The sequence below is a fragment of the Tupaia chinensis genome, unplaced genomic scaffold, assembly GCF_000334495.1.
Source record: "Tupaia chinensis unplaced genomic scaffold, TupChi_1.0 Scaffold000575_1, whole genome shotgun sequence".
Lineage (NCBI taxonomy): Eukaryota > Metazoa > Chordata > Mammalia > Scandentia > Tupaiidae > Tupaia > Tupaia belangeri.
The window spans coordinates 2836651-2849828 of record NW_006160089.1 but is presented as its reverse complement, the minus strand read 5'-3'; the positions used below and the strand labels follow the sequence as shown (position 1 = coordinate 2849828).

Sequence of the window (13178 nt, the reverse complement as noted above, 5' to 3'; positions counted from 1 at the left end):
GAAGTCGGCCCGCAGTAAATACAGGTGCTTTTCCTTTAAGTTCTCTCGAACTCTCTCCCCCCTTTTAATTTTTGGCTATGCGGCGTGTGCTCTCGCTCCACAACCGTTTCTTAACTCAGGATTTAATTTATTTTCTAAAGGAGATCAGTCGTTTGTCGTCCTGCTCCGTACAAAAGTTTGAGCTCTTTTATTAAGATGTGGGTATAGAACTATTTTTGTTGGTGGATTCCTTTTCTTTATTTTAAAAATATTACTTAACTTTATTTATTATTATTGCTTAATTTGACCAGAGAGAGAGAAGAGGGAGGAACAGGGAGAAAGCAAGTCTCCAGGTCTAAGACTGCAGTTGACCATGGGGGAATCCAGCGCCTTAACCACTATGTCACCTGCTGTCCGTGAATTCTTTTTAAGGACAAGATGAACTGTTTTGTTTGCTGTCTCCTTTGGTACAGAAAGTTGATATTAACAGCAGTTAAGAAGTATGCAAGTTAGGGAACCAGCAGTTAGCATAATGGCTATGTCGCTGGACTCCCACGTAGTCCCCGGTTCGCCTCCCGGACCCGGTGGCTAAATCTCACACCGGGCGCGTGCCCAAGATCCCGAGAGGAGAATGGAGGAGAAGGGATTGCGGCGTGACCACCCCCCCTGGGGGGTGATTTCTCGCTTTCTGTCTCTACATCTCTCTCTGTCTGGTGAGCGCACGCGCCCTATAGCGAAATAAAATCTCTCTCTCAAAAAAAAAGTATGCAAGTTGTTTAAAAGGCCACAAGTGTTGTTGTGAACGGAGTGCAGCAGAATTGTATTTAGATGTTAATTGTGTATGCTGTATGATAGAGGAGTCATTCTTGTGCATTTTCCTGTTTTTAGTAAGGTAATTTTTAAAAAATAATTTTTATTTAACTTTATTTATTTAAATTCAACCAGAGAGGAACAGAGCGAGCAAGCGAGAGAGAGAAAGCCGTCAGGTTCAGGATTCGAACGATGGTCGGCCATGTGGAAGTCCAGTACCCTTAGTTACCACACCACCTGCTGGCCCCAGTAAGATAATTTAACAAAAATGGGATTTTTTTTTTTAAAGAATTATTTAACTTTACTTATTTATTCATTCAATTATTTCAATTTGACCAGAGACAGAGAAAAGAAAGCAAACCGCCAGGTCCAGGGTTCAAACAGTGGTCGGCCATGTGGGAGTCCAGAGCCCTTAACCACCATGCCACCTGCTGGCCCCATGGATGTTTTTATTTTTAAATAATTATTTAATATATTTATTCATTCATTCATTCATTCATACATACTTGACCAGAGTGAAACGGGGAGAGAGAGAGAAGGAGGAAAGGAGGGAGGGAAAGTGAGAAAGCAAGCCACCAGGTCCAGGACTTGAACCATGGTCAGTCATGTAAAAGTCCAGCGCCCTTAACCACCATACTACTTGCTGGCCCCCAAATTGGCATTTCTTTAATGGGAGTAATACAGCATTCATGCTCATCTGGATTCTTCAGATTTAACCAGACCTCTTTTTTTTTTTTTTCTTAAATAATTATTTATTTAGTTTTATTTATTATCTTTCTTATTTGAAATTATTTCTCTATTTAATTTTATTTGTTGTTATTATTTATTATTATTTTTTATTTTGACCAGAGACAGAGAGCGGGTGAGAGAAGGGGAAAGTGAGAAGGCAAGCCGCCAGGTCCTGGACTCGAACCATGGTTGGCCATGTGGGAGTCCAGCACCTTAACCACCATGCCACCTGCTGGCCCCTGTTATTTTATTGACTTATTTTTTGAGAGGGATTTTTTTTTTTTTTAAGAATATTTATTTATTTATTTTAACTTGACCAGAGAAGGACAGAGAGAGAGAGAGGGAAAGTGAGAAAGTGAGAAAGTGAGAAAGCAAGCCACCAGGTCCGGGACTCAAACCACTATTGGCCATATGGGAGTCCAGCACCCTTAACCACCTCGCCACCTGCCAGCCCCATGAGAGGGATTTTGTTAGAGGGCTCGTGTGCTCACTGGAGAGACAGAAACAGAGAGACAGAAAGCAAGAAATGACACCCTCCACCCCAAGGGATAGCAATCCCATAACTTTTTCTCCATTCTCCTCTCAAAATTTTGGGCATGCATGCGTGCTTGTGTTTTAAGTCGTCTGGTCCAGGACTCAAACCACAGTCGGCTGTAGGAGTCCAGCAGTGTAGTCATTAACACCATCTGCTGGTCCTCGGGCCTTGTTATTACTATCTTTTAATTTGACCAAAGAGAAAGAGAATAAGAGAGGGGTACAGTGAGAAAGCAGACCGCTCGGTCTGGGCCTTGAACCATTGTTGTCCTTGTGGGAGTCCAGTGCTTTAACCACCATGCCACCTGCTGGCCTCACGAAATCTCTTTTGATAATGTTGTCAATCCCATAGGTGAAGTCAATTATTGCATGTCAGTGATTTGATGTGGAATTTTGTGTTCTGTTTATTATGTGTAAAGCTGTTTTAAACTTTGTGTTTATAAGTAATATAATTTTCTTTTTTTGAGCAGTTTTTGCTATTGGGCATGTGCCCTCGCCAGAAAGAGACAGAGAGACGGAAAGCGAGAAATCATCCCCCCAGGGGGGATGGCCGCACCACAATCCCTTCTCCATTCTCTCGGGATCTTGGGCATGCACGCACACTTAAGCCACCAGGTTCGGGACCATACAATTTGGGACCAGCAGTTGACATAATGGCTACATCACTGGACTCCCATGTAGTTGACTGCGGTTCGAGTCCTGGACCCGATGGCTTAAACTCACGCTGGGTACATGTGCGTGTGTGCGTGCCCAAGATCCTGAGAGGAGAATGGAGGAGAAGGGATTGCAATGTGACCATCCTCCTGGGGGGTGATTTCTTGCTTTCTATTTCTCTGTCTCTGTCTCTCTGGCGATTGTACATGCCCTTTAGCAAAAACCTCTCCCCCCGAAAAAAGTTTTTTCTGGTTGCCTCTGGTTGCCTTTAAAAAAAAAATTCAGTTTTATTTATTTATTTATTTAAATTTGACCAGAGAAGGCCAGAGTGAGAGAGAAAGGGAAAGTGAGAAAGCAAGCCACCAGGTCCAGGACTTGAACTGCGGTTGGCTACGTGGGAGTACAGCACCCTTAACCACCACGCTACCTGCTGGCTCCTAAACTGGTCCTTATGATGAAACTATGTCCTTATATTAACTTGTCATTGGACACTTAAATGATGTGTAAGATCATCATTTGGATTTTTGGGGGAGCTGGCAGGTGGTGTGGTGATTGAGGGCACTAGACTCCCATATGGAGAATGGCAATTCAAGTCCCGTATGTGATGGCTTGCTTTCTCACTTTCCGTCTCTCTCTGCCCCTCTCTGGTCAAATTAAGATTTTTTGAGTTTGATAAACATTCAATTACTTTCCTGTTTTAAGAAAGCGTAGTGATTAAACAATTTTATTTCTTGTTAAAACACTACTGGAGGGTAGCCAAGTGGTGTGGTGATTAAGGCAGCTGGATCTCACATGGCCAACTGTGTGGTTTGAGTGCTAGACCTGGCAGCTTGGAAAATATGAGGAGTGTGTCTGTCCAAAATCCTGAGAGGAGAAGGGGTCATGGTGTGACCTCCCTCCCTGAGGGGGGGGGCTGATTTCTCTCTGGCGAGTGCTTACCCTGTAGGAAATTTAAACAGTGAAAACAAAACACAATTGGACATGCTTAACATGGATCTGTTTCTTCATAAACTTTGTTTTCTTTCATGAGAAAGAGGGAGAAACAGAGCCAGGCACCCTGAACAAGATCTTCTCAGGTGGGGTTTTCCTCCTGCCCCAGCACCCTTCCAGCCTTCTAGCCAGCCAGGGTCACAGGTCTCCATGGCAGATTGACAGGGGATCTGAACCTTCCCATATGGCTCTGGTATCGAGCAGTAACCCTTTACTGTACGTGCCACTGGCCGGCCTGCCCTTTTTTTCCCCCTTTAAATCTTTTGGGCAACTACTGGGAAAAAAAAGAATTCTGAATTCTTTTGTGTAAGGAGAGGCTTTTCTACCTTGGAAATGTTTATATCAAATTAATTTGTTTGTGATACTCATCTCTGGTGTATTTAAAGACATTTAATTTTGTTTCTGTTTCTTGGAATAAAGTACAAACTAAAATTAGGCAGGCCAATGAGGTATTCCAGGAGTACTTTTTCTGAGACTTTATAGCCTCAATAAAAGATTCTGTCAAAGGAAGAAAGTAAATCATTGAAGTTACTTAATAAACATAATGGACAACTTCTTTGGTAGAAAATAAGACAGAAATTTACTTGTGTTTCATATTATTTAGGAATGGGGGGCCGCTGGTCACTTGGTGGTTGACGCGGCCAAATCTCACATGGTGGCTTGAAAACATGCAGGGCGTGTGCCCGCTGTCTCTCTGGCGAGTGCGTGCACCCTCTGACAAGTTAAAAAAAAAAATTTGTTGGCAGTACTAGATCAAATAATAAATGAATAGAATGTCTTAGTTTTAATCACAATTTCTCTATAGCTGAGTTAGAGATTGTCAAATCACGAGTACCAGTTCAAATTCACCTCACTGTCTTACAAGGAATAAGAATGAAATATGTAAAAGTGAGTGGACTACAATGTAGCCATTTCTATACAGAGGTCATGTCATTATCATTCACAAGAAATTTTTCAGAAAGGACTGCAGAAGGTTCAGGTTTTAGAGTTGGCCTAGTGGAAGAATGAATGAGTAATAAAAGGCAGGTTTGAGGTCAGCAGGTAGCGGCGTGGTGGTTAAGGGGTTGGAATTCCACATGGCTAACTGCAGTTCAAGTCCTAGACCTGGTAGCTTGCTCTGTCCTCCACAACCCCTCTTTCTCTCTCTCTCTCTCTCTCTCTCTATCTCTCTCTCTCTCGATCAAATTAAATAACAATAATAATAAATAGAATTAAATAAATAATTTTCTTTGAGGGATAGAGGTTTTTGCCTTTGGGTGCATGCAATTGTGGGGGTGGGAGGGAGAAACAGTGAGAGGGAAAGTGAGAAATCTCCCCTTGAGGGGATGGCTACACCCAATCCCTCCTCCTCCATTCTTTTCTTAGGATCTTGGGCATGCACACACGTGACTGGCGTGAGTTTTAAGCTACTGTGTCCAGGACTTGAACTGCAGTCCACCATGTGAGAGTTAGTGATGTAACTGCTGTGTCATCTGGTGCTTTTATATTTTAACAAAAAAACAAATCACATTGTGATTTTGTGATAATGTTTAGAATGTGCAAAAAGAAAAGTCTTGGGACTGGCAGGTTGCATGGTGGTTAAGGGCACTGGATTCCTGCATGGTCAACTGCGATTCGAGTCCTGAACCTGGTGGCCTGCTTTTTCACTTTCCCTCTCTCTCTTTTTCACTCTGTCCCTCTCTGGTCAAAAAAAAAAAAAAAAAGTTAAAATAATTCTTTAAAAAAAAGGAAAAATTTATTAAAAGAAGACTTACAAGGACGTACTTTTGTATGTTGTAGGAAAGAGACAAAAATGTTTTAAAGGAATTATTTATTTATTTATTATCATTATTTTTCAATTTGACCAGAGAGAAAGTGAGAGAGAGAAAGTGAGAAAACAAACCGCCATGTCCAGTATTTGAACCGTAGTCTGCCATGTGGGAGTTCAGCACCTTCAATCACTATGCCACCTCCCATCCCCAAGACAAAATTTTGATGATATCTGAATGGAGTTCGGGAAGTGCCATCATAGACACGAGAATTGCTAAGAGATTTTAAAGGAGGACAGTGACAGTTTTTTTTTTTTTTTTTAAAAATTATTATATTTAATTTTATTTGTCTGTTTATTTATTTTTTAATTTGACCAGAGAGGGAGAGAGAGAGAGGGAGGGAAAGTGAGAAGGCAAGCCACCAGTCCAGAACTCGAACCGTAGTCTGCCACTTTTGTTTGTTTATTTTATTTAACTTTTTATTTATTCATTTTAATTTGACAAGAGAGGGACAGAGTTGAGGGTGGTGGTGAAAAAGCAAGTTGCTAGGTCCAGGACTTGAACTGCAGTCAGCCATGTGGGGAGTCCAGTGCACTTAACCACCACTCACCGGACCCCGTGACAGTAGGTTTTAAAAATACTATTCTGAGGCCAGGTTGTGACCTAGTGGTTAAGGGAACTAGATCCTACATGGCTGACTGCACAGTTCAAGTCTCAGACTTGGAGGCTTGAGAAAACATGCCAGGCAGCACACGTGTCCAAAATCCCAAAAGGAAGGAGAAATGGAAAAGGCATTGAATTGTGATCATGTCCATCTGGGGATTACTTTCTCCCTTTCCCTCTCTCTCTGTCTTTCTTTCTCTCTCTGGTGAGTGCAAACACTCTCTGCAAAATTAGAAAAATATAAGAAATAATATTTGGCAGCTTCGTGGGTGATGAATTGGAATGGAACAAAAATGTCATAGAAACAGTAGTCTCGAATCTGAAGTAAGGCAGTGACAAGTGATTGTGGTGTTGGAAAAGAAATGATGATGATACAATAGCAACCTATTGACCAATTAGGTATAGGCTGTGAGAGAGAAAGGAGTTCAGCATAATCTCTTAGTTTCTGGTAAGAGGTACTTAGTAAGTACTATAACAAGCAGGAGCTGTAACTAGATTAAGGAATGCAGGGAGTTTGATTTGTGCCACATCGAGTTCGAAATGCTTCCAAGATCAGACATTGAGGTAGAGATATATAGAAGATTGGGCACAAGACCGTTAGATAAATAGGTAACAGGTATTTTTGATTGCTGAAGGTACTCCAAATTCTGTTTTGTTTTGTTAAGGTTTTTACATTGGGGGTGTGCACTCACCAGAGATAGAGACAGTGAGAGGGAAAGTGAGAAATCACCCCCCTGGGGGGATGGCCACACCACAGTCTCTTCTCCTTTCTCCTCCTGGGATTTTTGCCATGTATACACAGGTGCCTGTTGTGAATTTAAAACAAAAAAAATTTTTTTTGAAGATGTTTTTGCTATAGGGCATATGCGCTCAACCAGAAAGACAGAGAGAGACAGAGAGATAGAAAGTGAGATGGCCACGCCACAATCCCTTCTCCTCCATTCTGCTCTCGGGATCTTGGGCTTGCACGCACATGCACACGGTGTGAGTTTAAGCTACCGAGTCTGGGACTTGAACTGCAGTTGACTACATGGGAGTCCAGCGACATAGCCATCACGCCAACTGCTGGTCCCCCTGTTGTGATTGTTAAACCGCCATGTTCAGGACTTGACTTGCAGTAAGCCCTGTGGGAATCCAGTGCCTTAACCATCATGCCATCTACTGCCCCCTCAAACATTGTTTTAACTGTTAAATTCAGAGATCTAGACTAGTTTCTTTTTTCTTTTCTTTTTTTTTTGGAGAGATTTTCGCTATAGGGTGCGTGCGCTCGCCAGACAGAAAGAGACAGAGAGACAGAAAGCGAGAAATCACCCCCCAGGGGGGATGGTCATGCTGCAATCCTTTCTCCTCCATTCTCCTCTCGGGATCTTGGGCACGGACGCACATGCGCCCGGCATGAGTTTTAAGCTACTGGGTTCGGGACGCGAACCGTGGTCGACTACGTGGGAGTCCAGCGACATAGCCATTACGCTAACTGCTGGTTCCCCTCTTTTCTTTTCTTTTCTTTTTTTTTTTTTTTAAGAATTATTTGTTTTAATTTTTTTAATTAATTTATTTATTTTAATTTGACCAGAGAGAGACAGACAGACAGAAAGCAAGCCACCAGGTTTAAGACTTGAACGGTGATCGCCCATGTGGGAGTGTCCAGCGCCTTAAGTACCACTCCATTTGCTGGTCCCTAGACTAGTGGATTTTTTTTTTGAGAGTTGTTTTTTTTTTTTTTTTTTTTTTTTTTTTAGGGGTGGTGCTCTCGCCAGGCAGCAATAGGGCTGGTGCTCTCGCCAGAGAGACAGAGAGATAGAAAGTGAGAAATCATCCCCCAGGGAGGATGACCACGCCACAGTCCCTTCTCCATTCTCCTCTCGGGATCTTGGGCACGCATGCACACGCGTTTGGTGTGAGTTTAAGCCACTGGATCCAGGACTCGAACTGTGGTAGACTACGTGGGAGTCCAGCGACATAGCCATTATGCTAACTGCTGGTCCCTAGACTAGTGGTTCTTAACTGCAGATGACTTTGGCCCCCAATGGATATTTGACAATGTCTGGAGGTATTTTTGGTTGTCACAGTTAGGGGTGGGGAGTGTTATGGGTATCTATTGTAGCAGGCATAGAAACCAGAGATGTTACTAAACATCTTATAATGCACGGGATACAGTCCACCCCAACCTCCCAACAGAGAATCGTTAGTGCCATTGTTGAGAAACTCTAGCCTACCCTAAAGATACAAATACTGCCTCCTACACTGTAAGGGGTATCATTGTCATCTCTGACTCGTACTTTGTATATAATAAAGATTCCATATAAAGGCAGTGTAAACTGTTTAGATGGATTTTTATTAAGCTAAAGGTATTTTATAAATAACAGTATATAAGAGCAAATGTAAGAAATAGTATGTTTTAGATAGCAAGATTAGCTAAATAAAGAATTTTAAAACTTAGAATCTGGTGTATTTAAAGGCCAAGAAGGAACAGGGAGACAGAAGCGGAGAATAGACTGAAACTGTGAAGTATCTTGAGGAAAACATAATGAAGAGAAATAGGGTTTCCTAAGAATGGAGGCCCTGAACCACTTTTTGTCAAGGATTAGGAATTAATTGGGCATGATAGGGAGCAAAGGATGTGTAGTTTGCCCTGAATTTTACATAAGATTGAGAACTTTGCTTCAGCGCCAGTTTTGGAGCTGTAAGGAAAGCCATATTTCTACAAACCAAGCAGCAAAACAGGACTGGGGAGGAGGGGCATATGTCTTGCCCAAGGCAAGGCTGGGCTCTGCGAAGCCTTTGTGTGTTTAGTTGGCTGAACTACATATTGTTTATATTGAGATTTCATAGACTTAAAACGATATTTGCCATAGGACATATGCACTCATGAAGACAGGGAGAAAGAGGGGATGAGAAAGCACTTCTCGTGGGGCATGACCAGCTGTAATCCCCTTTCCTCCTCCTCTCTCTTCCCTTCCTTTGGGACTATGAGCACACATAGCCAGTGGGTTTCTCAAGCTGCAAGGTTCAGGACTTGAAGCATTCAGTCAGCTATGTGGAACCCAGCCACTCCAACCAACACACCACAGACTGGCCCAAGATTTTGTAGACGTCATATGTTTGTGTGTGCTCGATAGGAATTTGTAAGCTACTGATGAACTGAAGAGATGAGAGCCAATGGCTTTGACTTAGAGATGTAGTTCTCTAAATATTTACTTGAGATTTGCAGAAGTGGCTGTCACAGGAGGCATCTCTAATTTACTGTAGTTAGCATGCTTGGGCTCTGGTTGAAGGATGGTGCCTAAGTAGTTTATGTGTTTTCCAAACACTCAGCCTTTGAGATTGACGAGATTCATAGGAGTGTCTTTCAGTTTATGGTCCTCTTTTACTTTCAGGTCAGGACTAAGGGTATAGACCAATCACTAGTGATGATTTGCAGTTCGGGAGACACTGTGGGCTAGGTGAGCCAGTCATATGTAGGTGCAAATTCTGGCACATTGAAATATGGATATCATGAAGTACCTTAGGAATCTGTGTTATTGTGATTAATTTAAAATGTTAAACAACTCGCTTTGTTCTAAAAAGAATGTAGGATGGTTTATAAAGTTGCATTCAGTATAGCAAGATAAATTACATTTAGCATAGGCCTTGTGGGACCAACAGATGGCATAATGGTTACATGGCTGGACTCCCATGTAGTTGACCGTGGTTCGAGTCACTGACCCAGTGGCTTAAAGTCCGGCGTGTGTGCATGCATGCCCAAGATCCCGAGAGGAGAATAGAGGAGAAGGGACTGCGGCGTGACCATCCCCCCTGGGGGGGTGATTTCTCGCTTTCTGTCTCTATGTCTCTCTCTGTCTGTCTGGCGAGCGCACGCGCCCTATAGTGAAAATCTCTCCAAAAAAAAAATTACTTTCAGAGTGAATAGAAAATTAAGACAGAGAAAATAAAGATGAGAAACAAGGAAAGAAGTAGTAAAAATAAAGATAATATTAGGTCATCGGGAAAGTCATGACATATTTTTCTTTGTAAAAATGTGTCATGACTTTCCTGATGACCCAGTATATATAAAATAAAAGCTTTAATGACTGGGTTACTTCTTGGTGATTAGGCCCTAAGCTTTCTAGGAGCCTATGGGTAAGATGACAGCTGATGAGTTTAAAAATTCATGAAGTCTGTAAGATGATAAAACCAAACAAGCTTTTCAGGGAAATCACATCTATCTCTAAAAGAGGGAGCAGAGAGACATTCCTATTCTGGGTCTGCCTTGAAGACTCCTGTTTGATCGGTCTCCTCTGTGCCTTGTTGATAGTCTTCACAGTGACAAGCTCTATGGAGGGCTGTTCCCAGTGTCTCTCACTGCAGGTGGATGGCATGACATTTAAAGTGCAACTTGAGAAAAAGCAATTGGGAAAGAGGGCAGTATAACTAATGCAGGCTGAGGACAGGCCTCTGCAGTTCAACTTAATTGAGGGTAGAATTCTCAGTATTTTTGTTTTGTTTGAGTAATATCTTTTTTTGGGGGGCGGGGGAGAGTTTTTGCTATAGGGTGTGTGTGTACTCACCAGAGAGACAGAGAGACAGAAAGGGAGAAATCACCCCCCAGGGGGTATGGCCACGCTACAATTGCTTCTCCTCCAGATTTTGAGCACACACATGCATGTGCCCAGTGCAAGTTTAAAGCTACCAGGTCGAGGACCAAATCACGGCTGACTCTGGGAGTCCAGCAATGTAACCATTACGTTATCTGCTGGCCCCTGTTTGAGTAATGTCTTAATAATTGATCTTATAGGTGTGTAGATAGTGGGGCTTCCAAGTTTATTGGTATCAAATAATTTTGAGAGTAGGTGACTTGAAATATCAACATCGTAAGAATTAGAGAATTTCTTTCTCCCATAGATGCATTGTAAAAAGACTAATGTAAGATGAGCTTTTCTGGAAGCTTATGTCAGAGGATGTGTTAGGGAGAAAGAAAAAATATATATTTATATATACACACACATATATAATTATTTTATTGAACTTTAATTAATTAATTAAATTTGACGAGAGAGAGAAGTAAAGTGAGAAAGCAAGCCCCCAGGTCCGGGACTCAAACTGCAGTCGGCCATGTGGGACTGCATACCATCATACATTATGAATTGTATGTGAAAACTGATAAGAAATCTAACCTTAGAATTATCATAGGGTAGTTTCTTTTCCAGTCAAAAAAGTACTTTTTTCCTGAGTCCTTGTATTTTTCGTATTTGACCCTTAGTTTTAACATTGTAGTAAAAGTCTGCATTTTATTTTCTCTTACAGCGGCTCTGTGACTATGTTTGTGACCTCCTCTTGGAAGAGTCGAATGTTCAGCCAGTATCAACACCAGTAACAGTGTGTGGAGACATACATGGACAGGTAACATTTCTTGAGCAGATTTTAAGGTTTTGTACTGTTCACGGTCCACGCGTGTTTCCACTTGTGCTGCAAAGTTAAATAACAGGTGGCGTGGTGGTTAAGGGTGCTGGACTCCCACATGGCCTACCACAGTTCGAGTCCTTGGACCTGGTAGCTTGCTTTCTCACTTTCCCTCTCTCTTTCTCTCTCACTTTGTCCCTCTCTGGTCAAATTTAAATAAATAAATTTAAAAAGTTAAATAATTCTTTAATTAATTGATCAGTTAATAACAACAGCAATGAAATCAAATGGTGTTTAGTTAGGTCCCTCGGTCTCTGTGATACTAATGATTTCCTGGCTCACTCATAACTAAAAGTGGTGGTCACATTATTCATGGAGTTTGTTGAAATTACTCCTTTGGGGGCTAGCAGGTGGTAGGTATGGTGGTTAAAGTACAGACTTCCCCATGGCTGACTGTGCTTCAAGTCCTGGACCTGGAGGCTTGCTTTCTCTCTCTTTCTCTGGTGAGTGAACATGCTCTATAACAAATAATAATAATAAGAAGAAATAAAGTTAAATAAATAATTCTTTTACAAATTATGCTGTTGACTAGAAAGCATTATTTTTCTATGGAATGGTGGGGGTGGGGTGGAAGATTTTTTTTTTTAAATAGTTGTTACTTTTTAAATTATTTTATTTATTATTTTTTCACATGAGTTTTGCGAGAGGAAAAGAGACAGAGAGAGGAAGAGGGAGAAAGCAAGCCACCAAGTTCGGGACTTGAACCGTGGATAGTCATGTGGGAATTCCAGCACCTTAACCACCACGTCACCTGCTGGGCCCGGGGTGGAAGATTTTAAAAAAAACATAGATTGCTTATAGTGATTATGATTAATAGATGTTTTGGTTTTAGGAACTTTTCCTATTCATTTATTTCTAGTCATTCTCTTTGTGTCATATATTGTTGGAAATTGATTCTTTCGTGAGGATGAGAATTGCGAAGATTTAAAAAATGAAATTGTTGGGACCAGCAGTTGACGTAATGGCTATGTCGCTAAACTCCCATGTAGTCGACTGCGGTTTGATTCCCAGACCTGGTGGCTTAAACTCACATCGGGCACATGTGCATGTGTGCCCAAGATCCCAAGAGGAGAATGGAGGAGAAGGGATTGCAGCATGGCCATCCCTGTGGGGGGGTGATTTCTCGCTTTCTGTCTCTCTTTCTCTCTCTCTCTTTCTGGTGAGTGCACACACATGCCCCATAATGAAAACCTCTCCAAAAAAAAAAAAAAATAACAACATAAAATTATTGGTACATGATTTCTCAGCAGATCACTGGTAGAATAAGATAAAAGATTTGATTCATTTTTTTCATTTGCTGGACTTTCTGTTTATCTGATAGATTTCAAAGCATTGTTGTTGCCTTAAGGTACCATAAGATCTATAGTATATTGAGAAAAATACAGTATTTATGAATACTACCTGGACTTACTGTCATCTGTGTAAGTTACATGCCCTAATAAGGACTGTGTACAAGAAAGTAAGAGTGATTATGTGCCCTAGTTTTCTCCAGTAACATTATAATGTTGGAAAAAATGATAAGTTAAACAGATTAAAAAGATTTTGTTAAAAAACTGGGCCATGCCGCAATCCCTTCTCCTCTTCTTTTTTTTTTTTTTTTTTTTTTTTGGAGGTTTTTCTTTTTCGGCCGCA

At 41.5% G+C, this 13178-nt stretch overlaps 1 protein-coding gene across 1 annotated transcript in view; it reads left to right on the top strand.

Moving 5' to 3' along the window:
* PPP6C (protein phosphatase 6 catalytic subunit) overlaps positions 1-13178 on the top strand; it is a 39085-nt gene continuing 25907 nt past the window's right edge. The window contains exons 1-2 of the mRNA XM_027775600.1: positions 1-24; positions 11391-11486. The gene's annotated coding sequence lies outside the window, so the exon portion shown is untranslated. The remainder of the gene's footprint in view (positions 25-11390; positions 11487-13178) is intronic.